Source organism: Micromys minutus (genome assembly GCF_963924665.1).
Source record: "Micromys minutus genome assembly, chromosome: 5".
In the NCBI taxonomy this organism is placed as follows: domain Eukaryota; kingdom Metazoa; phylum Chordata; class Mammalia; order Rodentia; family Muridae; genus Micromys; species Micromys minutus.
In genome coordinates, this window is record NC_137974.1 from 24,640,170 (window position 1) to 24,668,118 (window position 27,949).

The 27,949-nt window shown below is 39.2% G+C and overlaps 1 pseudogene across 1 annotated transcript; it reads left to right on the forward strand.

Annotated features, from left to right (window-relative positions):
* The first annotated feature begins 4,613 nt into the window (after positions 1-4,613).
* LOC308420902 (eukaryotic translation initiation factor 5-like) lies at positions 4,614-5,769 on the forward strand (annotated as a pseudogene). Its single transcript has one exon. The product of its transcript is annotated as a eukaryotic translation initiation factor 5-like (transcript).
* The last annotated feature ends 22,180 nt before the right edge of the window (positions 5,770-27,949 follow it).

Genomic DNA, 27,949 nt, shown 5'->3' on the forward strand with positions numbered 1-27,949 from the left:
CACATTAATATTAGCTCTCATTACTGTCTACCAGTATATTCCTATCCTCTAACAGTGTGTTGTGCTAACTCCAGACACAAGTGAAATAGATATTAGGCTCTTTAGACTCTACAGTGTGGCCCAGGGGTGGGTGGAGGTATCTCTGTTGTTTTTAATACTAATGAGTGTTTGTCTTTAAAATATCACTGTGCATAATGGTTATATTATATATGTGATTTTTTTGTTTGGCAATGCATTTTCTACTGAGAATTTAAGTTGTATTTGAGAAAGTAATTGTTCATTTAAATACTGTTTGTGTTTTAAATCTGAGCATGTTTAGCAGAGGCTGTGATCGATTAAATGCCAGTTTCACGTTTCCAACACTTTTGAGGATGGTTTTATTAACACATCTGTGTGGCATCAGCCACTAATCACAAAGTAAAGTCGGATTATTGTCCAGGTCAATAAGTGGTACCCTGTGAGTAAGACAATTGAAGTCAGCAAACTTTCCCTGTTTAATGGTTCTAGCATTTTCCAAAATCCCTTGATCGAAGAAAATTCCTAACCTCTATGGCCAAACCTGAAATAAACGTCTTAAGCTGGGAGCAATGTGTTTTCATAAATGTCTCCTCCCCCAAGTACGCTAAACACCTGTGTCCTTGGCCAATCCAATCAACCAAACCAATTCCATCAATACAGAACTCAGTAGACAAACCTAAGAAAGTAAGGAGGTAGAGAATGAACATTTAGAGCATTTTAATTAACTTGTTCAAAATGGCCAAAGAACAAAGAAACATAATGTATGGTAATCAAAGGAAAGAAATAGAAATAATCCAGATAGCATGTTTTAGACCAAAGCATAACTTGAGTACAGTAAGAACAGAAGCACGTGCTCCTCCAGTGTAGATGTCTTTACTTGTCGGGAAATCACTGTGTAGTATGAACATTCTGTGGTAGTGTGACCCATTCGTTCTCTCATTCAAAAAGATTTGTTTAGTGCTTACTTTGCACCTCCCTTTGGGAAGAAAGCTCTTGGTCCATGGTGAGTATGTCCAGCTCCGGACACTCTCTGAGAGCATTCCCATTGACAGTATTCCTCTTTCCTAGATGGTAGGGTTAGACTATGAGACATCCCCCAGAGACTCATGTGTTTGAGCACTTGACCCACAGATGGTGTTGCTGTCCGGGAAGGGTACAAACAGTTAGGTGATGGAGACTTGCTGCAGGAGGTTTGTCATTGGGGACGGGCTTTGAGGTCTCATAGGCTGGTCCATTGGCTGTTCCCTTACTTCCTGCCTGTGGAGCCTGTTGTCAGCTCCTGCTTGCATTCTTTTTCATGACAGACTGTATTATCATGGGACTATGAGAAAGGGGAACACACACCCTCCCCAGCCCCCCAGTGTAGAGTTCTTCACTTGTTTGGAAACTACTGTGTAGTACAAAAGTTCTGTGTTACTGTGACCCATTCATTTTCTCATTCAACAAAGCCTAAATAAGACCTCCATCTCTGAGGTTGCTTTTGTATGAGTCTTTTATTGAACATCAGAAAAGAAACGAATACACTGTGGGATCAGATAGAAATAAAAAAACAACTTATCAAGAAAAGGTAAAATATATGTTAGCAGTAGTTATCATAAGAAGACATGTAACTGATCAACACCTGTGTGGAAAACATAGTATCACTAATCTGTCATGAGAGAAATGTAGTAATAAAACCGTATTACCAACCTCCTGCCTCTAGTTCAAATGTTTATTATATAAAAGAACAATAATAACAAATCCTGCTGTGTGGTGGACAAAAAAATAAGCTTGCACACTGTCAACAGACATGTAAGTTAGCACAGCCATCACGAACAAGAGTTTGGAAAACCACCACCAATAAAAAGATAGAAGTATCTACCATATGATCCAGCAACACCCCCACAAAGAAAGAAATAAAATCAGTATGTCAAAGAGATATATGCATTCTCTATGCATTACACCATTATTCACATTTACCAAGATATGGGATGGACTTAAATGCCCTCCAACAGAATAACAGACAAATAAATATGGCATATGCCCAGGGAGGAGTACTAACCATGAAGCCAGATTGGGAAGTGGCCCAATGGCTAAAGTACTTAAGCTGACAGGATGAGAACCTGAGGTCAGATGCCCAGAAACATACAGAATGCTGCATAGGCATCATGCCAACCTCACAACTCTAGCTTCAGGAAATAGAATCAGAGGATCATAGAAGAAGCTGGCTAGAGGGAATTGTCTTAAACACAAGCTCTGCGATTGATTGGGAGACCCTGCCTCAGTGAATAAGGTAGAAGAATGATGAGGATAATTACTGATACCAATCTCAGTCTACACACACACACATGTACACATGTGCATACACACACACATGAAAACGTATACACAAAAGCACACAAACATACATACACAACCATGCATACAAAAACATGTACACATGTGTGTACACACATGATGTGCATACACAAGCATGCATACACAGACAATACATACAAAAACACGTTCACCCAAACACATGCAAAAGCATGTATGCATACATAGATATACATCTATATCTATATATACATATAAATATATATATAGCATATACCAAAAATGTGAAAAAATGAAAAGAAAAAAAATGAAATGATGTAATTCTTGTAATGTAAAGTAAAAAAAAGAAAAAAAGAAAGAAAGAAAGCTCAAAATTTAATCAAAGTGATGCATGATTGGACTCATTTGTGGACTCTAAAAAGGCTGATAACACGGACTCTAAGAATTAAGTTGTAAAAGTATTGGGCAGAGTAGGAATCCAAGGCTCATACCTAAGCATAGTAAAAGCAAAATACAGCAACCCAATAGCTAACATCAAACTAAATGGAGAAAAACCTGAAGCAATCCCACTAAAATCAGGGACTAGACAAGGCTGCTCACTCTCCCTGCCTATTCAACAGAGTATTGGAAGTCTTGGCCGGAGCTATTAGACAGCAAAAGAAAATCAAAGGGATACAAATTGAAAAGGAAGAAGTAAAAATAGCACTATTTGCAGATGACATGATAGTATACTTAAGTGACCCCAAAAATTCTACCAGAGAACTTTTACAGCTGATAAACAACTTCAGCAAAGTGGCTGGATATAAATTAACTCAAACAAATCAGTAGGCTTCATCTACTCAAAGGACAAACAAGCTGAGAAAGAAATTAGAAAAAAGATACCTGGCTTAGCTAGGATTTTATTGCTGTTAACAGACACCACAACCAAGGTAAGTTTTATAAAAGACAATATTTAATTGGGCCTGGCTTACAGGTTCAGAGGTTCAGTCCATTATCATCAAGGCAGGAACATGGCAGCATCCAGGCAGGCATAGTGCAGGAAGAGATGAGAGTTCTACATCTTCATCCAAAGGAATCCAGGAACAGACTAAACACCCTCAGGCAGCTAGGAGGAGTGTCTCCAAGCCCACACCCAGAGTGCCATACTTTCTCCAACAAGGCCACACCTTCTAATAGTGCCACTCCCTGGGCCAAGCTTATGCAAACTATCACAATACCCTTCACAATAGCCACAAACAATATGAAATACCTTGGTGTGACTCTAAGCAAGTGAAGGACTTGTAAGACAAGAACTTCAAATCTCTGAAGAAGGAAATCGAGGAAGATCTCAGAAAATGAACAGATCTCCCATGCTCATGGATTGGATGGATCAAGATTCTAAAAATGGCCATCTTACCAAAAGCAATCTACAGATTCAATGCAATCCCCATCAAAATTCCAACTCAATTCTTCATAGAGTTGGAAAGAGCAATTGTCAAATTTATCTGGAGTAACAAAAAATCTAGAATAACAAAATCTACCCTCAACAACAAGAAAACATCCTCAAGAATCACCATCTCTGTCCTCAAGCTATATTACAAGGCAATTGTGTTAAAAAATGCATGGTACTGGTACAGAGATAGGCAGTTTGATCAATGAAACAGAATAGAAGATCCAGAAATGAGCCCTCACACATATGGTCGCTTGATTTTTGACAAAGGAGCTGAAAGCATTCAATGGAAAAAGGACAGCCTCTTCAACAAATGGTGTTGGCTCAACTGGCACTCAGCATGCAGAAGAATGAAGATAGACCCTTTCTTATTTCCTTGCACAAAGCTCAAGTGCAAGTGGATCAATGATCTCCACATTAAACCAAGTACACTGAAACTATTAGAAGAGAAAGTGGGGAAAACCTTAGAACACATAGGCACAGGGGAATATTTCCTGAACTGAACACCAATGGCTTGTGCTATAAGACCAAGGATTAAGAAATGGGACTTAATGAGATTGCAAAGTTTCTGCAAGGCTAAGGACACTGTCAAGAAAACCAAATGGCAGCCAACAAATTGGGAAAAGATCTTTACCAAGCCCACATCTGATAGAGGTCTAATATCCAGTTTATATAAAGAACTCAAGAAGTTAGACTTCAGAGAATCAAACAATCCGATTTAAAAACAAAATGGAGTACAGAGCTAAACAAAGAGTTTCCAGTTGAGGAATATTGAACGGCTGAGAAACATCTAAGAAAGTGCTTGACATCCCTAGTCATCATGGAAATACAAATCAAAGCAACCCTGAGACTCCACCTCACACCAGTCAGAATGGCTAAGATCAAAAGCTCATATGATTTTGGTTGTGAGCTGGGAGCACAGAGCCAGTATGATGTAAGAATGACCGTTACATTGTCAATGGATCTCATGAGGCGAATAAGCTGCAAGACATGTTGGATGGGTTCATTAAGAAATTTGTTCTCTGTCCTGAGTGTGAGAATCCTGAAACAGATCTGCATGTCAATCCAAAGAAGCAAACAATAGGTAATTCTTGTAAAGCCTGTGGGTACTGAGGCATGCTTGATGCACATCATAAACTCTGGACATTCATTCTCAAAATCCCACCTGAGAATAGTGACATTGGTACAGGAAAGAAAGAAAGAAAGAAAGAAAAGGAAAAGAAAAATAGAAAGGGCAAGGACAAGGAAAATGGCTCTATGTCCACCAGTGAGACACCACCACCTCCACCACCAAATGAAGTTAGTCCTCCACATGCTGTGGAAGAAGAGGAAGATGGTGATTGGGGGAAGAACATAGCTGAAGAATCTCAAAGGTGCAGAATGGAGGAAATCAGTGACCATGCAAAGGGTCTGACACTTCGTGATGATTTGGAAAGAACTTTAGAAGAGCGTGTTAACATCCTGTTTGATTTTTTTACAAAAAAGAAGAGGGCATTATTGATTCATCTGATAAAGAAATTGTGGCTGAGGCAGAAAGACTGGATGTAAAAGCCATGGGTCCTCTTGTTTTGACAGAAGTTCTCTTTGATGAGAAGATAAGAGAGCAAATCAAGAAATACAGGCGCCATTTTCTAAGATTTTGTAATAACAACAAAAAGGCCCAGCAGTACCTTCTTCATGGTTTGGAATGTGTGGTAGCAATGCATCAAGCTCAGCTGATCTCTAAGATTCCACATATCGTGAAGGAGATATATGATGCAGACCTTTTAGAAGAAGAGGTCATTATCAGCTGGTCAGAAAAGGCCTCTAAGAAATATGTCTCAAAAGAACTTGCCAAAGAGATTCATGTCAAAGCAGAGCCATTTATTAAATGGCTGAAGAAAGCAGAGGAGGAGTCTTCTGGTGGTGAAGAAGATGACGAAGATGAAAATATTGAGGTGGTATATTCAAAGACTGCCAGTGTACCAAAAGTAGAAACTGTGAAGTCTGACAACAAGGATGATGACATTGATATTGATGCCATTTGAAAGGATGGATGCAACTTCGCTTAACAGTGTAATGCTGCAAACTTTTTTCCATTATCAGCCAGAAGTGTGACATGTGACTTAACATGAAGCTAATGTGACTTAACATCATGCTACACTGGACACTACAAAGCTATTACTGTGAGTGGTCTATAATTAAGCCCAATGAGACATCTGGGAAGTCCATACATATCAGTGAGCAGTTGGAGTTTGCTTATTTATAGCATGTTTCTTTTGGAAAAACTAGTGGTGGACACATTTGGATCACATTTATACAGTTACAAAAGAAAAAATAAAGATTTGATTTAGGTCATTCTTCAGACTTTGGGCTATGAATGGCTTATACTGAAGTAACTGGCTACTTCTAGGATGTTACACCATTTAACTTAGGCTTCTTGAGTTTGGTATGTACTGAAAACTTGAACAGTGCAAACAATTATAATGACCTTACTCAGCCATTAAAAATGCAATACCTCCAGTAAAGTTGTATCTCCAGTCCCAGTACACTCAGATTGGCAACTGACAATTCTTGCCATTCTAAGGAAATTTGATGATTAAATAACAGTGTGACATCCTCATGAGAAGTAAAAATGACCCATGTGTCCTGTGGTTTAAGAGAAAAATTTGAAACCTGGAGTTGTGGTTTTTAAGTTTGTGTACACTTACCCCAAATTGTAGTCTTTTGAGTCATGTGCATTGCACATTGGATAAGCCAGGAAAATTAACAAATAGTATTTTGTTTGTATTTAGTGATTGCTTTGTATTGAGAAAAAGCTTTGAGGTGTGATTAAATTGTAAACTCTGATTCTATTTGGGAGAAACAGGAAAAAATGTACACTTAATCTCTAGCTAAAACAGCATAATTTTTCAACTCTTACCCTTAAATTATAATTTCAAGATGTTTAGATATACTGTATCTTGTGTTTGACGTGTTCCCCCTCCCCGATATTATGGTTTATTCTTTATTGCCTTTTAATTTGAATATTATAGCTTGTACTTTAGATTTTGGTTGCTATCTTGCCAAAATAAGTGTTACTGTTTTTCAAGCTTGATCCCCTTCCCCAATTGTCTTATTTAAAGAGAAAGTTAAACTCATACTTCTGAGTCAAAGCCTGTATTTTGGTTAAGACTTGGGATATTTTTTACTTCACATTGAATATAGCTGGATACCTGAGGAAATCTGGTGTTGACTATTGGGTGGGTGCAGCTAAGGCCTGACCAGCTCTTTCAGAGCCTTGGACATCAGACACAAAAGTCAGTTTCTTAACGACTTGCTGGTGTAAGCTCTATCTGGGGTCCTGACTACATTTGAACATTTGTCTTCAATATTAAAAACATAGCACATATTTCTTTCCACAAAAGTGCATTCTGGGAGTTAACCCGTGTGATTGACTTGTGTGTGGTATGCTAGCTCATACATTATTTGGATATTTTTTGTGTCATCCATTTCACAGAATATAAGACTTTAATAAACATGTAAAAAATCTGTATTATTACAATTTTAGTAAAATTAAAACTTTGGTAAGAGACTGAGGGTGGAACAGGAACCATATATCTGGAATGGTAACAAGGAAATGTGCTGTATCACACTAAAGAAGTGGTACTTGGAAAGTCATTTGTCTCCTGGGTTTCAGATTCTTTGTTGCATGGCTAGCCCATCCATTTGTCATCATTATTTGAGATTCTCTAGTAGATCAGCACATTCGGCTTCAGGTTGGCAAGACTTTGTCTTCGAACTTTTGTTTAAAGGGAAACGGTCAGGTCTTAGACACTTAGGAAGATCTTGGGCTTCTGTTCATTCTGGTGCCAAACCAGTGGTATTCAAATTTCACACAATCTGGGTTTCATGGAGGGTAAGCTAATAAGAGTAATCCTTCATTGTTCTTTTGAGGTGTCTTAAAAAGTTTCCTGTTTCAAATAGCTACATTACTTGATTAAAATAATGTTAAAATTAAAAAAAAAAAAGCTCATATGACAGCAGATGCTGGTGAGGATGAGGAGAAAGAGGAGCACTCCTCCATTGTTGGTGGGGTTGTAAGCTGGTACAACCACTCTGGTAATCAGTCTGGCGATTCCTCAGAAAATTGGACATAGTATTTTCTGGAGACCTAGTTATTCCACTTCTGGGCATATACCCCAAAGATTCTCCAATATACAATAAGGACATATGCACCACAATGTTCATAGCAGCCTTATTTGTAATAGCCAGAATCTGGAAAGTACCCAGATGTCCATCAGTAGATGAATGGATACAAAAATTGTGGTACATTTACACAATGGAGTACGACTCAACTATTAGAAACAATGACTTGATGAAATTGCTAGGAAAATGGATGCATCTAGAGAAGATCATCCTGAGTGAGGTAACCCAGTCACAAAAGGACAGACATAATATGCAGTCACTGATAATTGGATACTAACCCCAGAAAGCTCTGAACACCCCAGAAACAACTCACAGACCATATGAAGCGCAACAAAAAGAAAGGCCAAAAAGTGGAAGCCTCAGCCCTTCTTAGAAAAAAGAAAAAAACAAAACAGTAAATATGCACCCTCTCCGAGTGGGGGACACCTAGATCTTAAATCATTAATAACTCAAGAACTACGAAGATAGCCTTGTAACAATTCTTGGTATTTAAAAATCATTGTGTCTGATCTATGCACACCAAGAAAAATTTGACTATTTTTTATGTTACATTTTGTTTTTCATGTACTTTATGCTTATTGTAACTAGAAAGATTGCAATACTATCAAACCTTTAAAAAAAATCAAGTACTGACAAAAATATATTCATATAGTTTTATGCTAAAATGCCTTTAAAATCTATACATGTATCTCTGTTTTTTAAATAAAGTTGTAAGAGAAAAAAAGAATTAAGTAGTAGTTAGCAGAGACTATAAAGGGTGTATGGTAGATGGGGCGTGATAAAGATGTTCAAACAGAAAATTACAGTTAGGAAAAACACAGTCTGGTGCTCTGCTGAATGTAGCTAACATAACTAGAAAACAGATTTTCTATTTTCATGACAAAGAAATAACACACAGGTGATGGATGTGCTTAGTACTCTAATTCAACCATCCTATAACATGCACATGCATCAAACATCTCAGTGTGCCACAGAAATATGAGCAAGTACTATGAGTCAATTAAAAGTTTGCTCAGCGTTTTATTGAGATGTGGCCCTATCTATCTGTGTAGCTGCTTTGCCAACATCGCCATAGGGTTCATTGCAACAGACACTGAGTGGCTTACAAAGTCAAATGTCAACTTCTAGCCCATCACAGAGTGTGAGTGTGTGTGTCAGTATGTGTGCACATGCGCATGCGTATTCCTGTGGTACGTGTACACACCTGTGTGTCTGTGTGTACGTGTTCAGTCAGACAAATTTAGTTTAAGTCGTCAACTTACACAGTTGTCTGCCATCCCTGAATCCTTCAATGTAGGATTGCAGGAATGTAGACCCAGGGAGAAAAAAGTGGTTTTTCTCAGAAGCTTCTCATTCTTGGGGACGCTCAATGGTTTTGCTTAAGGCTTCCAACTGATGAAACAAGGCCCACCACACGATGCAGTACAGTCCTGCATTTAATCTGTACACTCAAAGTCCGCTCTTTTAAAGGTTCATCTCATCTAAAAATGTGTCCAGAGCAGCTCTCGGGCTGGTGTTGACTAAACAGCTTGGCCAAGCCAAGTCTCCAAATAATAAAATGTACTGTTGTGAGGGGTACAGAGAGGAGGAAGGGACTAAGGCAGACAGACACAGGAGAATGCGGGGCCCAGTTCACAATCTTTTGGGAAAACAAGATTAAGAGAGCAGTAGGCTGCCTGCCATGACAGTTAGCTCACTGCTGTAGCTCAGCACGGAAATTTAAACATATCCAGGCGTAGGTGATGGATGGGAAAACAGGAAGCCTGGGAAACAGACAGGGGGGACTACTTAGAGACAAAGAGAGGTTTGGTCAAGGGAGATGATGGTAAGGGAACATTACAAAGGCCTGGAAAAGACTTGATCTGATCCCTGATCCTGTAGAACAAGATGGCACTGGAGAACTTGTCTCCATATATGGCTGTGCTTACACAGAAAGATAAGCCCAGTTTCTCAGGAGCCTGAGGCATGAGGATGGCAAGTTTGAACTAAGCTGGATACACTGGGGAGTTTGTTTTTAAAAATCAAGAACAATTTTTAATATTTTTGTTGTGGGTTTGATTTGGAGTTTCCAGACAGGATTTCTTTTTGTGGCCCTGCCTGTCCTGAAACTTGCTCTGTAGCTCACCCTAACGTCAAACTGTGATTGAAGGCATATGCCATCACCTTTCAAAAAGACTGAGTCCTTTCCAGACTGAGTCTTTTCTCCAGCTCCCTGCAACCACTCTCTTTCTTCTTCTTCTTCTTCTTCTTCTTCTTCTTCTTCTTCTTCTTCTTCTTCTTCTTCTTCTTCTTCTTCTTCTTCTTCTTCTTCTTCTTCTTTGTCCTCCTCCTCCTCCTCCTCCTCCTCCTCCTCCTCCTCCTCCTCCTCCTCCTCTTCCTTCTTCTTCAACATAATGTTTCTATTGATTATTTGGGAATTTCACTCCATGCACTCTCATCACACTTTCCAGTCCTCCAAGGTCTACTCTCCCCCAACCCTTATGACCATGCCCTCCCCAAAAAAAGAAGACAAATTTTTAAAGAGTCCAAATATTGTTGCCCATATCCTCCCTAGAGCATGGTTAGACTCTCATGGCCAGTCCCTTAAAGAAAACTGAGTCCTTCCCAACCTGCACTCCAGCCAGAAGCCATGGACTGTGGAGAGCTACGCTTCACCATGGCTCAACCGTCAAAAGTTCATTTCGTTTTGTTTCATTTTGTTTTGTTCTTATTTTGTATCCTTCTGCTTAAAGGATCCATGCAGACCAGTAACTACCAGATCTGTTTGAGAACAGAAGAAAAATGCAAGTTCCACCTCTTCAGGGTTTTTGTTGTTGTTCCTGGTTCACGGGGTACTTTCTTCCTGGTTCTTAGAAAGACAAGGCATCTTGCTAAGAAAAATGATACTAGAAATCAACACTAACTCCTTTTGGGGGGCAGGATTAATAAACATATTAAAGTCAGAAAATTGTAAAATTCTTTAGCATAATGTCTGTCACATGGTAGCATAGGACAGCTGTTATTATTTATACAACAAAAAATAAGAGGAGTTAAAATGAATTTTTCAGAAAACATACATGTAGTGGCTTATGGGAAAATTTGTGTCACGTAGAGTTATCTAACCTTTTCCTGAAGGTGAGATGAAACTTCTGGAAATTTTAAGCAATGGAAAAAATGGTGTGGGTTACATTTTAAGAAGACCTTTTCCTGGCTGATGATAAGGATCAGCGGATGAGAGCACTGTCTACTCTTGCAGAGGTCCTGAGTTCAATTCCCAGTAACTACATGGTGCCTCACAACCATCTGTAAGGGATCTGATGCCCTCTTTTGGCATGTAGGTGTTGGATGTAAACAGAGCATACATACATTAAAAAATGAATAAATGTTTTTAAGTAGCACTAGTAATAGTAGTAGAAGGAAAAGGAAGAAAAGGGGGAAGAGGAGGAGGAGGAGGGATTATAGAAATTCAGGGCAATAAATGACACGGAGGTGAAGTGATGGCCCAACACTGACTGTTCTTCCAGAGGACCCAGGTTCAGTTTCCAGCACCTATGGGGCCACTAGCAACCATCTGTAACTCCAGTCTCAGGAGCATCTGTTATCTTCCTCCGGCCTCTGCGACCTCTGTACTCACATGGTACACACACAAGTACAGTCAGTCAAAACTCCCGTACACATAAAAAGTGAAAGACACGGCCTCTTTTGAAAGTAGGAGGCGGTTTGGAAGTTGAAAGCTGGCAGAAGCAGATGAACAACTCAAGAGAAAACAAATAACAGAAAAAAAGAAAATGCTGTGTGAGTAAAAATATCCTACTGGTATGTAACGCTTCCACAAGAGAGCCCATGCAATCTCCTTTTCTACAGGAGGGTTAAAATGAGACGAGCCGACTTCCAGACGCAGAGCAGAGCCTGGCCTACCTGCCAGGCGGAACAGCGGCTCATAGAGGCTGAGCAACTGCGATTGGGAACAGAAAATCAGAACTTCTGTTTCCACCCAGAGGCGACTTCCGGACGCAGAGCGGAGCCTGGCCTACCTGCCAGGCGGAACAGCTGCTCATAGAGGCTGAGCAACTGGTGAGTGGGAGACCAAGACTGCAGGGGAGCAGAGAGATCTCTGCGGAGTGCACACGGAAAGTGCACACTGTAACTCACCCTGCCCCGCTCTGCCCGATCCAGTGATTGGGAACAGAAAATTAGAACTTCTGTTTCCACCCGGAGGCAACTTCCGGACGCAGAGCAGAGCCTGGCCTGCCTGCCAGGCGGAACAGCGGCTCATAGAGGCTCTGCAACTGCGATAGGGAACAGAAAATTAAAACTTCTGTTTCCACCCGGAGGCGACTTCCGGACACAGAGCAGAGCCTGGCCTACCTGCCAGGCAGAACGGCGGATCATAAAGGCTGAGCAACAGCGATTGGGAACAGAAAATTAGAACTTCTGTTTCCACCCGGAGGCGGCTTCCGGATGCAGAGCAGAGCCTGGCCTACCTGCCAGGCAGAGCGGCGGCTCATAGAGGCTGAGCAACTGCGATTGGGAACAGAAAATTAGAACTTCTGTTTTCACCCAGAAGCGACTTCCGGACGCAGAGCGGAGCCTGGCCTACCTGCCAGGCAGAACGGCGGCTCATACAGGCTGAGCAACTGCCATTGGGAACAGAAAATCAGAACTTCTGTTTCCACCCGAAGGCAACTTCCGGACGCAGAGCGGAGCCTGGCCTACCTGCCAGGCAGAACAGCTGCTCATAGAGGCTGAGCAACTGTGCCTGAACCAGCAAACAGAAACAGAACGTTGGAACTTCTGCTCACACCCGACAACTCTGAGGCATAAAACAGGGCTTGACCCATCTGACACCTCAACCAGTGGAGAACCAGGGATACAGACCAGATACAAAAGAAAGGTAAGAACATATCACTGACAACAAAATGGCAAGAGGAAAGAGAAAGAGTATATCCCAAGGGAACCAAGACAATCTAGCAACACCAGAGCCCAGCTCTGCCATAACAGGAAACATCAGAACTCCAAACACTCCAGAAAAAGAAGACACAGACCTGAAATCATGCCTCAAGACGCTGATAGAGTTAATTAAACAAGAAAGGGAGGAAAAGCAAAAAGATTCAGAAGCTTTTAAAGAAGAAACAAGAAAAACACTCAAAGAACTCAAAGAACGAGAGGAAAACAGAACCAAAGAAATAAAGGAATGGAAGAGAGAAATTAAAACAGAGATTGACACAATAAAGAAAACACTAAAAGAGATAACCCTAGATTCAGAACACCAAAAAAAGAAATCAGGAGTCACAGAAGCAAGCATTTCCAATAGATTACAAGAGATCGAAGAGAGAATCTCGGGGGCGGAAGACAACATTGTAAACATAGACAAAACAGCCAGAGAAGATGCAAAAAACAAAAAGCTCCTAACCCAAAATGTCCAGGAAATACAAGACACAATGAGAAGACCGAACCTAAGGATAATAGGAATAGAAGAGGGAGAAGAGTATCAACTAAGGGGCACAGTAAATATCTTCAACAAAATCATAGAAGAAAACTTCCCTACCCTCAAGAATGAGATGACCACGAGCATAAAAGAAGCCTTCAGAACTCCAAAAAGGTTGGACCAGAAAAGAAATACCTCCCGACACATAATAGTAAAAACATCAAGCGCCCAAAGTAAAGAAAGAATACTAAAAGCAGTAAGGGAAAAAGGTCAGGTAACATATAGAGGCAGACCAATCAGACTCACACCCGATTTCTCAACAGAGACTATGAAAGCTAGAAGAGTCTGGACAGACATCATGCACTCCTTAAGAGAACACAAGTGCCAGCCCAAGCTGCTATACCCAGCAAAACTATCAATCACCATCGATGGAGAGACGAAGATATTTCAAGACAAATCAAAATTCACACAATATCTGACCACAAACCCAGCACTACACAAATTATAGGTGGAAAACCCAATACAATGAGGGAAAATACAGCCTAGTAAGAACAAGAAAACTCCTAAACAAGAAAACTAAAAGAAGAAAAAAAAAAAACACAGACACAACTCAACCCAAAAAAGCAATAATAGCAGGAAACAGAAACAACTATTCCTTGATATCTATTAACATAAATGGTCTCAACTCCCCAATAAAGACATAGACTATCAGACTGGATACATAAACAAAATCCAGCCTTTTGCTGCATACAGGAAACTCATCTCAGAGACAAAGACAGACACTATCTCAGAGTAAAAGGGTGGGAAAAAAACTTCCAAGCAAACAGCTCCAAGAAGCAAGCTGGAGTGGCTATTCTAATATCGAATAAAGTAAATTTCCAACCAAAAGTTATCAAAAAAGATAAGGAAGGACACTTTTTACTCATTACCGGGGAAATCTGTCAGGAGGAACTCTCAATCCTTAACATATATGCTCCAAATAAAAAATCACCCACATTCATAAAAGAAACCCTACTAAAGCTCAAAAAATACATCTCACCCCACACAATAATAGTGGGAGACTTTAACACCCCACTCTCACCAATGGACAGATCAGGGAAACAGAAACTGAACAAGGACACTGCAAAACTAGCAGAGACTTTGAACCAACTAGAATTAATAGATATATACAGAACATACTATCCCAAAGTAAAAGAATACACCTTCTTCTCACCACCCCATGGCACCTTCTCGAAAATTGACCACATAATTGGACACAGAACGAGCCTCCATCAATATAAGAAGATTGAAATACTCCCATGCATCCTCTCAGATAACCATGGGCTAAGGCTGGTCTTTAACAACAACAAAGGCAACAAAAAGCCCATATACACATGGAAACTAAACAATGCTCTGTTAAAGGATAGCAGGGTCAAAGAAGAAATAAAGAAAGAAATTAAGGATTTTCTAGAATTCAACAAAAACAAAAACACAACATACCCAAACCTATGGGATGCAATGAAAGCAGTATTGAGAGGAAAACTCATAGCCCTAAGTGCTTCCAAAAAGAAACTTGAGAGAGCTCACATCAGCAACCTGACAGCACAGCTAAAAGCCCTAGAACAAAAGGAAGCAGATATACCCAAAAAGAGTAGACAGCAAGAAATAATCAAAATTAGGGCAGAAATAGACCAAATAGAAACAAAAAGAACCATTGAAAAAATCAACAGAACCAAGAGTTTGTTCTTTGAGAAAATCAACAAGATTGATAAACCCCTAGCCAGACTAACTAGAGGGCAAAGAGAGAGTATCCAAATTAACAAAATCAGAAAGGAAAGTGGGGACATAACAACTGAAACTAAGGAAATTCAAGAAATCATCAGATCCTACTACAAAAACTTATACTCCACAAAATTGGAAAATCTGGAGGAAATGGATGAATTCCTAGACAGATACAAGGTCCCAAAGTTAAACCAGGACCAAGTAAACCATCTAAATAACCCTATAACACCTAAAGAAATAGAAGAAGTCATCAAAAGCCTCCCAACCAAAAAAAGCCCAGGTCCAGACGGGTTCAGTGCAGAATTTTATCAGACTTTTATTGAGGATATAACACCAATACTCGCCAAACTATTCCAAAAGATAGAATCAGATGGAATATTACCCAACTCATTTTTTGAGGCTACAATAACCCTCGTACCTAAACCACACAAAGACCCTACAAAAAAAGAGAACTTCAGACCAATCTCACTTATGAACATTGATGCAAAAATACTCAACAAAATCCTCGCAAACCGAATCCAAGAACACATCAAAACGATCATTCATCATGACCAACTAGGCTTCATCCCTGGGATGCAGGGATGGTTTAACATAAGGAAATCCATCAACATAATCCACCATATAAACAAACTCAAAGAACAAAATCACATGGTCATCTCACTAGACGCTGAGAAAACATTCAACAAAATCCAACACCCCTTCATGTTAAAAGTCCTGGAAAGAACAGGAATCCAAGGCCCATACTTAAACATAATAAAAGCAATATACAGCAAACCAACAGCCAACATCAAACTTAATGGCGAGAAACTTGAAGCAATCCCACTAAAATCAGGGACTCGACAAGGCTGCCCACTCTCCCCCTACCTATTCAACATAGTACTGGAAGTCCTGGCTGGAGCAATTAGACAGCAAAAGGAGATCAAGGGGATACAAATCGGAAAGGAAGAGATAAAAACATCACTCTTTGCCGATGACATGATAGTGTACTTGAGTGACCCCAAAAATTCCACCAGAGAACTCCTACAGCTGATAAACAAGTTCAGCAAAGTGGCTGGATACAAAATTAACTCAAACAAATCAGTAGCCTTCCTGTACTCAAAGGACAAACATGTGGAGAAAGAAATTAGGGAAAACGTACCCTTCACAATCATTACAAAAACTATGAAATACCTTGGTGTGACTCTAACTAAGCAAGTGAAGGACCTGTATGACAAGAACTTCAAACCTCTAAAGAAAGAAATTGAGGAGTATCTCAGAAAATGGAAAGATCTCCCATGCTCATGGATTGGAAAAATCAACATCTTAAAATTGGCCATCCTACCAAAAGCAATCAACAGATTCAATGCAATCCCCATCAAAATTCCAACCCAGTTCTTCATGGAATTGGAAAGATCAATGTGCAATTTCATATGGAATAACAAAAGACCTAGAATAGCTAAATCCATCCTCAACAACAAAAAAACATCTGCGGGAATCACTATCCCTGACCTCAAGCTATATTACAAGGCAATTGTGCTGAAAACTGCATGGTACTGGTACAGAAATAGGCATGTGGATCAATGGAATAGAATAGAAGATCCAGAAATGAGCCCTCATGTATATGGCCACCTGATTTTTGACAAAGGAGCAGTAAACATTCAATGGAAAAAGGACAGCCTATTCAACAAATGGTACTGGTCCAACTGGCACTCAGCATGCAAAAGAATGAAAATAGACCCGTTCTTATCTCCTTGTACAAAGCTCAAGTGTAAGTGGATCAAAGATCTCCACATTAAACCAGATACACTGAAACTATTAGATGAGAAAGTAGGGAAAACCTTAGGACACATAGGTACAGGAGAAAATTTCCTGAACAAAACACCAATGACTCAAGCTCTAAGGTCAAAGATTAACAAATGGGACTTAATTAGATGGCAAAGTTTCTGTAAGGCTAAAGACATCGTCAAGAAAACAAAACGGCAACCAACAGAATGGAAAAAGATCTTTACCAACCCCACATCAGATAGAGGCCTAATATCCAAGGTGTACAAGGAACTCAAAAAGCTAGACACCAGAGAATCAAATAACCCTATTAAAAAATGGGGTACAGAGCTAAACAAAACGTTTTCAGTTGAGGAACACCGAATGGCCGAGAAACACCTGAGGAAGTGCTCGACATCCTTAGCCATAAGGGAAATGCAAATCAAAACAACCCTGAGATTCCACCTCACACCAGTCAGATTGGCCAAGATCCAAAACTCAGATGACAGCAGATGCTGGCGAGGCTGTGGAGAAAGAGGAACACTTCTCCACTATTGGTGGGGTTGCAAGCTAATACAACCACTCTGGAAATCTGCCTGGCGATACCTCAGAAAATTGGATATAGTACTACCTAAAGACCCAGCTATTCCACTTCTGGGCATATACCCCAGAGACACTTTAACACACAACAAAGATATATGCACCACAATGTTCATAGCGGCTCTATTTATAATAGCCAGAAGCTGGAAGGAACCCAGATGTCCTTCAGAAGATGAATGGATACAAAAATTGTGGTACATATACACAATGGAATACTACTCAGCCACCAGAAACAATGACTTAACCAAATTCTTAAGAAAATGGCTGCATCTAGAGAAGATCATCCTGAGTGAGATAACCCAGTCACAAAAGAACAGACATAATATGCAGTCACTGATAGTGGGATGCTAACCCCAGAGGCTTGCACTCTTTCAGAAACAACTCACAGACTGTATGAAGTCTGAGAAATAAAGAAAACAAAAAAATATACATATATTTACAAAACAAGAAGACTTTGACTATTTCCATGTTGCGTTTTGTTTTGCATGTACTCTATGCTCATTGTAACTATTAGGTTTTCAATGCATACTGTCAAGCCCTTGAAAAAAATCAAGTACTGACTAAAAAAATATATTCAAATGGTTTTATGTAAAAATTATTTCAATGTCTGAAAAAACAGTACTGACAAAAATGTATAATTTTAAGCAAAAAATGTTTAAAATTTGTACATTTATCTTTGTTTTGTAAAATAAAGTCGTTTAAAAAAAAAAATGAGACGAGCCACCATTGTTTGGTAGCTCAAGGCCTGACTTTGGATTCATGATCTTAAATAAATAAATAAATATATAAATAAATAAATGGATGAATGAAAGAAAAGCAGAAAATAACTTAGTACGTATAAACTTTTAATTGTGCATGTATTTATCTTTGTGTCTGTATATTGTTGTTCAGATGTTCTCATGATCTCCTTTAAATATACTATGATTCTCTGCCCAGGATTTTTTTTTTCCAATCATGTCCTCATTATGTCCCATCAGTTTGTGACAATGACATTGCTGCACAGTGACTTCATGACTGTAAGGAAACAATATGAGTTTACAGCTGGGAAAAAAAAAGTGTAATTGCCAGCATAAATTATGGCTGCTGTCAAGACAACAGACTTTAGCACAGTTGCTTTGCACATATCGCAGAAATAGGTTAGGTTTACGCTACCTGAAATCATCGTGAACTTTTAGTGTTTTCTCCACAATTAATTAATCGAAAACTTATTTCATCTCCTTAAACAAATAAACTAGACAAATCACTCTTGTTTCCCTCTTTTCTAGGTCTTTTCTTCCCTGACATCTGCCCCACTGCTATTAAAATGGTGCTATGAGAATATACTAAAAACCATTGGAAGAATTGTTAATATAATCTACATTGCATTTAATAAAAAATTATGAATATCTGTTATTAACCGAAGTCTTTAGTCTTGCCCAGAGCCCGAGAATAATGATCTCACATCTGCAAAATTCGATGATTCATCTACCATCTGCTAACTAAAATCTCAGCCACACCAATTCTTTAATTGGGTAAGGGTTTCTTCATAGGAATTTTAACTAGACACGCTTCTGTCTAGAATGATGGGCCCCATAAACAGATCCACAGCAGAGAGCTTCATTCAGAAGCTCTTGTTAATTGTATTGGAAGAAGCTGAGACAGAAATCCATGAGTATTTGTGGAACTAGTATAGATAAAATACAAGGTTATCTACCACTTAGAGGCTTTCGGATCTATAAAACACTCATGCACACACCTTGCAAACATTGTGACTGCAAAAATAACCAATAACCCCCACCCCCCAAAAACCTACAAAATTTTCCCTTCTGTGTGTATATTTACTATCTACACATCTGAAATTATGCCAATGTAGGGGTATGTTTAAACATATATGCATACTTGATCTATAGATTTTTGTGTATTTTCTGTTCTTGAACCACTATTGGAAAAAGTATGTATATATAAAATAAATGTATGATTTATCAATGTTCTACAGCCTTTAAGTATAGCTTACTCTGTAAATGTACAAAGAAAATATAGTGAAGAGCCTGAATTCCTAATCATTAGAAAAATTCTTCCCTGCTTTCCAGACCCCCAGAACTACAGTAGACAAGTTGCTCTAGTAAGTCATAGTAGAAGAAAAGACAAATTTACATATTATATATTTTCAAAAACATTTTCTATACTGTTTTGCATTCACATGAACTCTACTATGTATTTCATAATTACTAAAGATTTTTGCAAACCAGAAACTAAGCCGATTAGTCTCATCAAACACCAAGAAATACTTTCCTAGTGTTGAGCAGCAGATTTATTCCTGAATTCCTTTTCTTCACCTCTAACAGAATCTGCATTTGTGATAAACGAGTACACTCTTTGAAGACTGATTTGTCTGTTTACCAAACGTGAGGTCTAATTTCTGTTAAAATATTTTTCAATATTTTTAATGAATTTTAATAAAGGTTTATCAGGCTCTTGTTATGGTGCAGAACTTTTATTAAATTCTGTGATCCATAAAACGTTCTTTTTTTTTTTTTTTTTTGAATGACACATAGTTTAGTTTTTCATTTAGAGGCTATAAAAGTGTTCACAAAAGTTATGTTGGAAAAAAAAGTGATTGAAGGTGCTAAACCACTGTACAGAATATAAAATCCCTTCATAGACTTTTTATGACACATGAAACATGAGTCTTAAAGGTTTAATGTTACTGACTTTTATACAAGGCTTTTTAATTCTTGATTCCAGTTATGGTTCTGCAAATGAACTGTGACATTAAAAGGAATCCGGCTGGAACTGCCCTGGCTTTCTTTCTAGATGAGCTCGGGCTGGCCATCAGAGGCTTGCCCTGAGACCCGCCCCGCCCACAGCTGATTAACACTCCCTTGCTTTTGTGGAACAGAGGAGTGAGCCAGCCTGACAGAGTCCCTCCTACCTAAACTCGGTATTAATGTTAGGGAGGTCAGTGGATTACCAGGAGCAAATATGAAGTGTGAAAGATTGCTACGCCCTCATCCTTGTTTCCTTAATGTTGGACACCATTTACTGCTGTAATGGTGACGCTGCCGGAGTGAAATGCAGAGGCAACATTGCTGTCTGTCCCATTAAAATAATGGATAGAAATTCACTTGGACTCTACCTTTGGGGATTTCAAGTTAGCGTGTTGACCTAAATCCTGTACACAAGACAAATTCGTGACTTTTGTTGAAGTATTAGATTAAGCCAAATGAAGTTGCCCTTTTTTTTTTCTTTTCCCTTTTTGTCAGTTAAAACAATAGAAGCTTTCAGTTTAGTGGGGGCTCATCTTCACAGTTCACAGCACTTGCAATGTATAGAATGCTTTCTCCCTGTTTAATATCCTAGAAAAATTACACTGTACTGTCTGAATTCGAGTGTCAGCTTGACACTGCATGGAATCATCACAGGGAAAGAGGCAATACCTCCATGAGATGCCCCAGCTGTAGGGCATTATCTCAATTAGTGATCAATAGGGGAGGGCCCAGCCCACTGTGGGTGGTGACATTCCTGGGCATGAGGTCCTGGGTTTTATAAAGCAGCAGGCTGAGCAAACCAGAGGAAGCAACCCAGTTGGCAGGACTTCCCCCATGGCCTCTGCATCAGCTCCTGCCTCCAGTTTCTATCCGGCTTAAGTTTCTGTCCTGACTTCCTCCTATGATGGAGTATCTGGAAGTTGAAGCCAAATAAACCCTTTCCTCCCCAACTTGCTTTCTGGTAATGGTGTTTCGCCGCAGCAATACAAACTCTAGCTAAGATATGCACTGTGCTCAATTGCTACCTGCTGACATTATGCTACGACATTTACACAGGAAGACAAACACTAATAGAAGAAGCCAAGTCCCCATAGTTCATAGGGAAGAATGAAAATCGTACACTGTTTCAAAATGATATATCTTGTAGACTCTAGATAGCAATAATTGTTCTGAAGCTCACCAAGAGAGCATTCACAATCACAGTGATGTGCCATATGTATACAAGTGTTAAAGAAATACAGGTTGTGAACTAGTAATTATTCAAGCTTTACATAGACAGATGGTAATCCATGTAACTTTCCAACATTAATCACCAGTAGTATACTCCAAAGATGGTGAAACAAGATCCCTGTGCTGTAGCCTGCAGTTGTCTGTCAATTTTAATAATCATCTTTCTTATTTCAAAGTTATTTTGATGTGAAAAGTGTTAGCCTGAGATTTCTAAAACTGAATTACAACTTAATATCTTTTGTGGGGCTAGAGAGGTGGCTTAGCAGTTAAGAGCACTGATTGCTCTTCCAGAGGTCCTGAGTTCAAATTCCAGCAACCACATGGTGGCTCACAACCATCTGTAATGACATCTGATGCCCTCTTCTGGTGTATCTGAAGACAGCTACAGTGTAGATATATATAAAATAAATAAATCTTTTAGAAAAATATCTTTTGTGTAACCAAAAAGCTGGTCCAATAGTATAATCCTATTTCCTTATCATTTGTGATCTTCTAATGCAAACCATGTGATTCTAATTTAGCAATAATGGACCAGTTTCTTTGTACACGTTAGCAGTAGCTATTTTAAACTAAAAGTGCATAAATGTTATGGTTCTTACAATGTACTTCAAAAGTTATTGAAATATATATAGGTACATTATTACTATATAGTACATTAAAGACATATTTTCATTAGCATACATGATTTTATATATCATCTGTTTGTGGCTTAGTTTATTCTAAGCACTGTCTGTGAGACATTAAAACTGCATTTCAGCTGGAAGATTCTGTGTTACGGCTATTCATTAAGACAGATTTGCTGTTCTCTTATGTATTCTAAATTAATAAACTTTTACTCAATCACCAAATGATTTCTATACTATATGATCTTTGAATATTACTTCTCTATCTATTACCCAAGAGATGAGCAATACAGAATTCAGAGTACTAAGTCCTCTAAAGCTGAAAGCTAACAAGCAAAAATCCTCCCTGACACTCAAGAAACCATGAGCAATCTTCCCAGAGGGAGAAGACTCAGAAATTTATAGAGAGAAATCCTAGCAAGCCAGTGGATAGAAAAGAGTCATTACTAGCTATAGAAATGCTAAAGACATTTTACAACCATCAGTAATTTAGAAAGAAGAAGAAAAAAACAAGCTAACAAACTTTAAGACCTTTATTTGAAAGGCTATTTCTGAACAGCTTATGTATATATATATACATATATATATACATATATATATTGCTATTTTCTCAAGGAATCATACTTTAATCTTTTGATAGTTGTTGCATTCTTCTCTTTTTTGCAGGCACATTTCTCTGTCTACTGATTACTCTGTGTTTATTTTTAAATTAAGAGGAGGAGAATGAACCTAAGACACATGGCTTGGTCATATTGCAGGTAGTATAGGGAGTCAGGTGATCTCATATCTGATGGCCATCAGCAACTACAGCTGGAATGGTGGACCACCAGCCAGAAGAGAAGTGCTTCTTTGAGACACTGCATGGAGAACAGCTGCATAGACACCTAACACGCTGTGAAATTTGCATCAAGGGCATCACATAACCTAATGTATAGGTCTCCCTTCTCTTTGGGGCCATAGGCCACTGGTCCATGATGACAAAGGAAGCAGAGTTGACAAACAGGGTTTAGGGTGGCTTATAGGTAGAAAAGGAAGTGAAGATACTCTGGAATCAGTGTTGGGGAGACAAATCAATTTTATTTGGGGTGAATCAATGGTCATACAGTTTGGGGAGTGGGTTAGGGATATTCAGGGTGGGCAAGGTCCTATTACATCTCAGGAATCTCTGGTTCTTGTTGGATGAGTTCTTATCAGGAGAAACGAAGCTGGACTAGTCATCTCACCAAGGCTACTTGATATTCTGCAGGTAGAGGGCATGTAAGCTTCTGAGTTCTCCAGGCAGGGTGAGAGGAGAGACCCTGCTGACAAATTTTGCACTGAGCTTGGGGCTTTCTGGTTAGGTTAGACTGTGACCTAAGTGGCTAGGTTCCTCCACACCAGTGATGTCAGCTTACGGATGTCTCACCATTTCTCTGCTACCCCAGCACAATCTAGCTTGTCTTGGTGCCAATGCAGAGAAGCGTGATAACTTAGCACCATTCTCAGTTTCTCCCTCCTAAGCCCTCACTGCCTTAAGTCAGTGCACATGTGCCTCTTGCCTTCATCTTCTAAGCTCAACTACTAAGTTGCTATGATAGTACTAAGTGACATAGCATCTGAATGGTGCCCCTTTCCAACTCCTCCTACCCTCAAATGTCAGTCTCACCAAACATCGAGGAGATGGTCCTTCTATGTCTGGAGTCTAACAGTGCCAATAACCTACTTGGAGGCGTCGCAGAGCTAACATTGCATGGCCATTTCCCCTAATACTTTCCTGACTGTTTACCATAGAAACCTCATCGTTCCTTGGACACCTCAAATTGCTCACCTATTCCTTTGTGTCTACCATTAACTCTGATTTGACAGTCCTCTCTCTCTCACCTTGGCAAACCCTTGTGAGGAGGCACTTAACAGCATAAACATGATGACTCAAGCCACCAACCCTCTCTGTAATGACAATGGCAATGACTGGTATTTAATGAGGGCTTATCTTCTTATCGGGCACTTACATACATTCTATATAGATTATTCCACTTATTTATCACACAGACACACACACTGTTAAATGCCCTGGCCCCAAGAGGGCACCCATTTTACACATTGGGTAGCAGAGGCTTCAGGTGAAGAGTCAGGTTTTATGCAGCTATTAGGTGATAGAGTAAGAGCTTAAAACTTTGGGACAGCTTGATTCCTGATTTGTGATGTAATCATTGTCTTCTTTTGGCCCAGCATACTACCATCCCTTCCCTACCTTTTCACTTATGTACCCTATAATACCCTAGCTGTATTAGGCATACTTAACATGTTACTTCCTCGTTGGAAAGACCCCTTCACTTTTGTATGTCCTTTATCACATCAGGCCTGTATACCCTGTCTCAATCCCCTCACTGAATAAATGCCTCCCTCACTGGTTCCCACACACATTTACTTGTGACACAGATTACCCCATTCGCTAACCATCACTGAACTTTCTTTCTCAACAGCAGAGAGCTACTGAATGCTATCACTACTGTTAGTCTCAACCGAAAGTTCTGGCACACAACCAAAGTGTTTTAATGAGTGACTGAGAAAGTAGCATAGAGTTTATTAATCACGGTTTATTGTTATCAAAAAGTCGGTCTTCTTAATTGTTAAATAATGGTCATTTTGTCCATTTTTAACAAAATTCTAATGAGAGATTCAAATCGTGAGTTATATATTTCTATTCAAGATTATATTTCTTAATTCATTATTTCACTCATAGATGAATGAATATACAAACACATTTATGTTTCACTCTTACTTGAATGCTGCTAAGTTTTTTATTTCAGAGCTTAAAAACTTAAGAGTATAACATCTCCAATGGTACCATTTCTCTCATAGTTTCCTAAAATCATTCAATAGTTACATGATAAAATTAATAGCAACAAAAATAATGACTAAATAGTACTATTCATCATATAGCAAAATCTCATTTTGTGCCTTACAATAACTTGTTTATGTAATTCTCACCCAAACTCCACAGAATAGATGTAACTATTATTCTCTTTATAGATGAGGGAGCTGAAGAGTTTTGAGATTGAGCAATCCAAGTCATTCAGCTGGTGAAAACAATGGACTAAAATTGTTTTCAAACTCCAAGGCTCAAAAAGAACTCTAAAGTTCTCATAGATTCTTATTTCACTTCTGCCTAGGGAATAGTGTCTCTCACAGTGGTCTGGAACTCCCCATATCAACTAATTTAAGACAATGCTCACAGATATGCCCACAAGCCAAACTCATTGTAGACAGTCTCCCATTGAGAATCTACTCAATTGATTCTAGATTATGTCAAATTGACAATTAAAGCTAATCATCCAACTACATTTTTTAAGAAGTAAAAGTGGCAAAAAGATACTGTATATAAACTAATTGGACTTATGAGGACATTAGAGAGTCACACATGACATTTTGTACACTCTGATGCTGCCTTAGTGAAGTGCGGTCTATTCATAAAGGTAATATTATTATATTGTAATTGCTTAATATTATGATAATCACATATTTATGTATAAATATTCTCTCTAATAAATACTTTGAAGACCTTATAATAAATCGGAGAAAATTCATAAGAAGCATGCAATAGAAAAGGTACATGCCACAAAAGAGAAAGATTCAGAAAGTTGCTAAGTGAAACTAGAGATAGAAGATAATGATTTTGCTTTGTAAAATAAGTGGAATTTGAGTGGGAACTTTATGTAGGAAGAAAATTTCAGCAATTGATACAGATTTATAATGCAAATCTGGCCAAGGGCAAAAAGGTGGCAGGTAGACACATTGCAGACTCAAAGAACAGATGGGCCAGTAGATGAATCAAGAGGGATGTTCTCTGAGACCCTTCACACAGGGTCTTATGATCGTGAGCTGAGAAAGTAAATGATATTCTTTAGGAGCTATGTAGTAATGAATCTTTGGGGAGGATGCTTTTTGGCAAAGTATCTAAAAGAATCCAGAGGCCAGAAACTTGAGTCTACTGTGATACATCAAATTAAGAGATGATAGGGACTATCTTAGTCAGGGTTTCTATTCCATGACCAAGGAGCAAGTTGGTTATTCAGCTTACACTTCCACATTGCTGTTCATCACTAAAGGAAGTCAGGACTGGAACTCAAGCAGGTCAGGAAGCAGGAGCTGATGCAGAGGCCATGGAGGGATGTAACTCACTGGCTTGTGTCTCCTGGCTTGCTCAGCTTGCTTTCTTATAGAACCCAAGTCTACCAGCCCAGGGATGGCACCACCCACAATGGGCTGGGCCCTCCCCCCTTGATCATGAATTGAGAAAATACCTTACAGCTGGATCTCATGGAGGCATTTTCTCAACTGAAGCTTCTTTCTCAGTTGTAACTCCAGCTTGTGCCAAGTTGACACAAAACCAGCCAGTACAGGGACTTAAATGGAACGGAGACATGGGAACCCATTCTGAAGACTGTATGGAAATCAAAGCTCTACAATTTATAAGAAATTGTGTGTTTGCAGCAGCAGTCAAGGTTTCAGTCTCTGTTCTTTCTGAACTACTGATGATTTTACCCAAAATAGAAAACATGCAAAAACCTACTATAATAGAAGATTCTTTAAATATATACATATATGAAGGAAATCTAAATAGAGTCAACAAATATTAGAGGATACAAAATCGCCAACTAGACATTTCTCACCACCAAATGAAATATCTATTGCCAAGGATAAGTTACATGTAATGAAGTTGTTGGCCAAGTGGGTTCCATGGAAACCCCCACACAAGTAAGAGACTGCCAAGACTATTGGCTGCTCTCCATAAACTGATGGTAAGGTCCTAATTCTGGAGACAATACCAAAGATCTCATTGAGCATGGAGAAGGCAAGCTGGTGCCTGAGTCTTTACCCCTACTGACTAGTGTTCTTGATAGTGGAAGGCTACTTAAGGAGAAAGGTAAGCACTAACCCAGCTATGTACCCTTTGATCAACAATGGTGACCTGAATGCATGGTCTACAGTGGCAACTGGTGCAACAGTGGCATAGAATTGTGGGAATAACCAACCAGCATCTGACTGAATATAAGGCCCCCTCAATGAGATGGAGTGCATGCCTGATACTGCTCCAGGGGCCAAGAGCCTTAGACTCGATAAGCCACGGAACTAACATAAAATCAATACATTTGCTCTTCTAAAGGAACATAGCAGTAAAATTACTCCTAACATTCTGCTATATCCATAGATGAAAGTCTCATCCAGACATCATCTAACTCCTGCAATAGATGGGAAGCAATCAGTTCCCACTACTGGACAATCTGAAGAAAGTGAAGGACCTGAGAGCATTCAGTGTTAGATGAGGTTTCTTTTGTAAAAACAAACAAACAAAATACTGGAGAAAAGAAACCTTGACAGTACAGTATAACCAGAAGTCAAAGATGGCCTTGCCATTTGGACAGCTTAACACTGCAAGTCAAGGGTTATTCAGTGGAGCTGCCAGTGCTCAGACCAAGACTTCAGAAGAGCAACCTGCTGTACTTGTTGCTAACACACTGGGGGGGGGGGGGGGGGCTGGTTAAACTACAAGGTCTAGATAGATGTCCAACAGCGGAAAGGTGTTTAATAAACTGTAAATAGTTATAAAGTAGCAAAGAAGCATCTAAAAATTACAGATAAAGAGACGAACACACTGAATAAATACAGGAAAAGAAAATACTGTACTGAATTCTATAAAATCATCTGAGAGGATTATAATGAGAGAAACAGTGTGTCTTAGCTAGGATTTCTATTGCTGTGAAGAAACAGTATGACCACAGCAATTCCTATAATGAAAAACATTTAGTTGGGGCTATTCTTAGAGTTCAGATGTTTAGTTGATTATCATAGTGGAAAGAAAGCATGGTGGGTGTGGTGGTTTAAACATGATTGGCCCACTGGGAGTAGTACTGTTAGGAGGTGTGCCCTTGTTGGAAGAAGTGTGCCATTG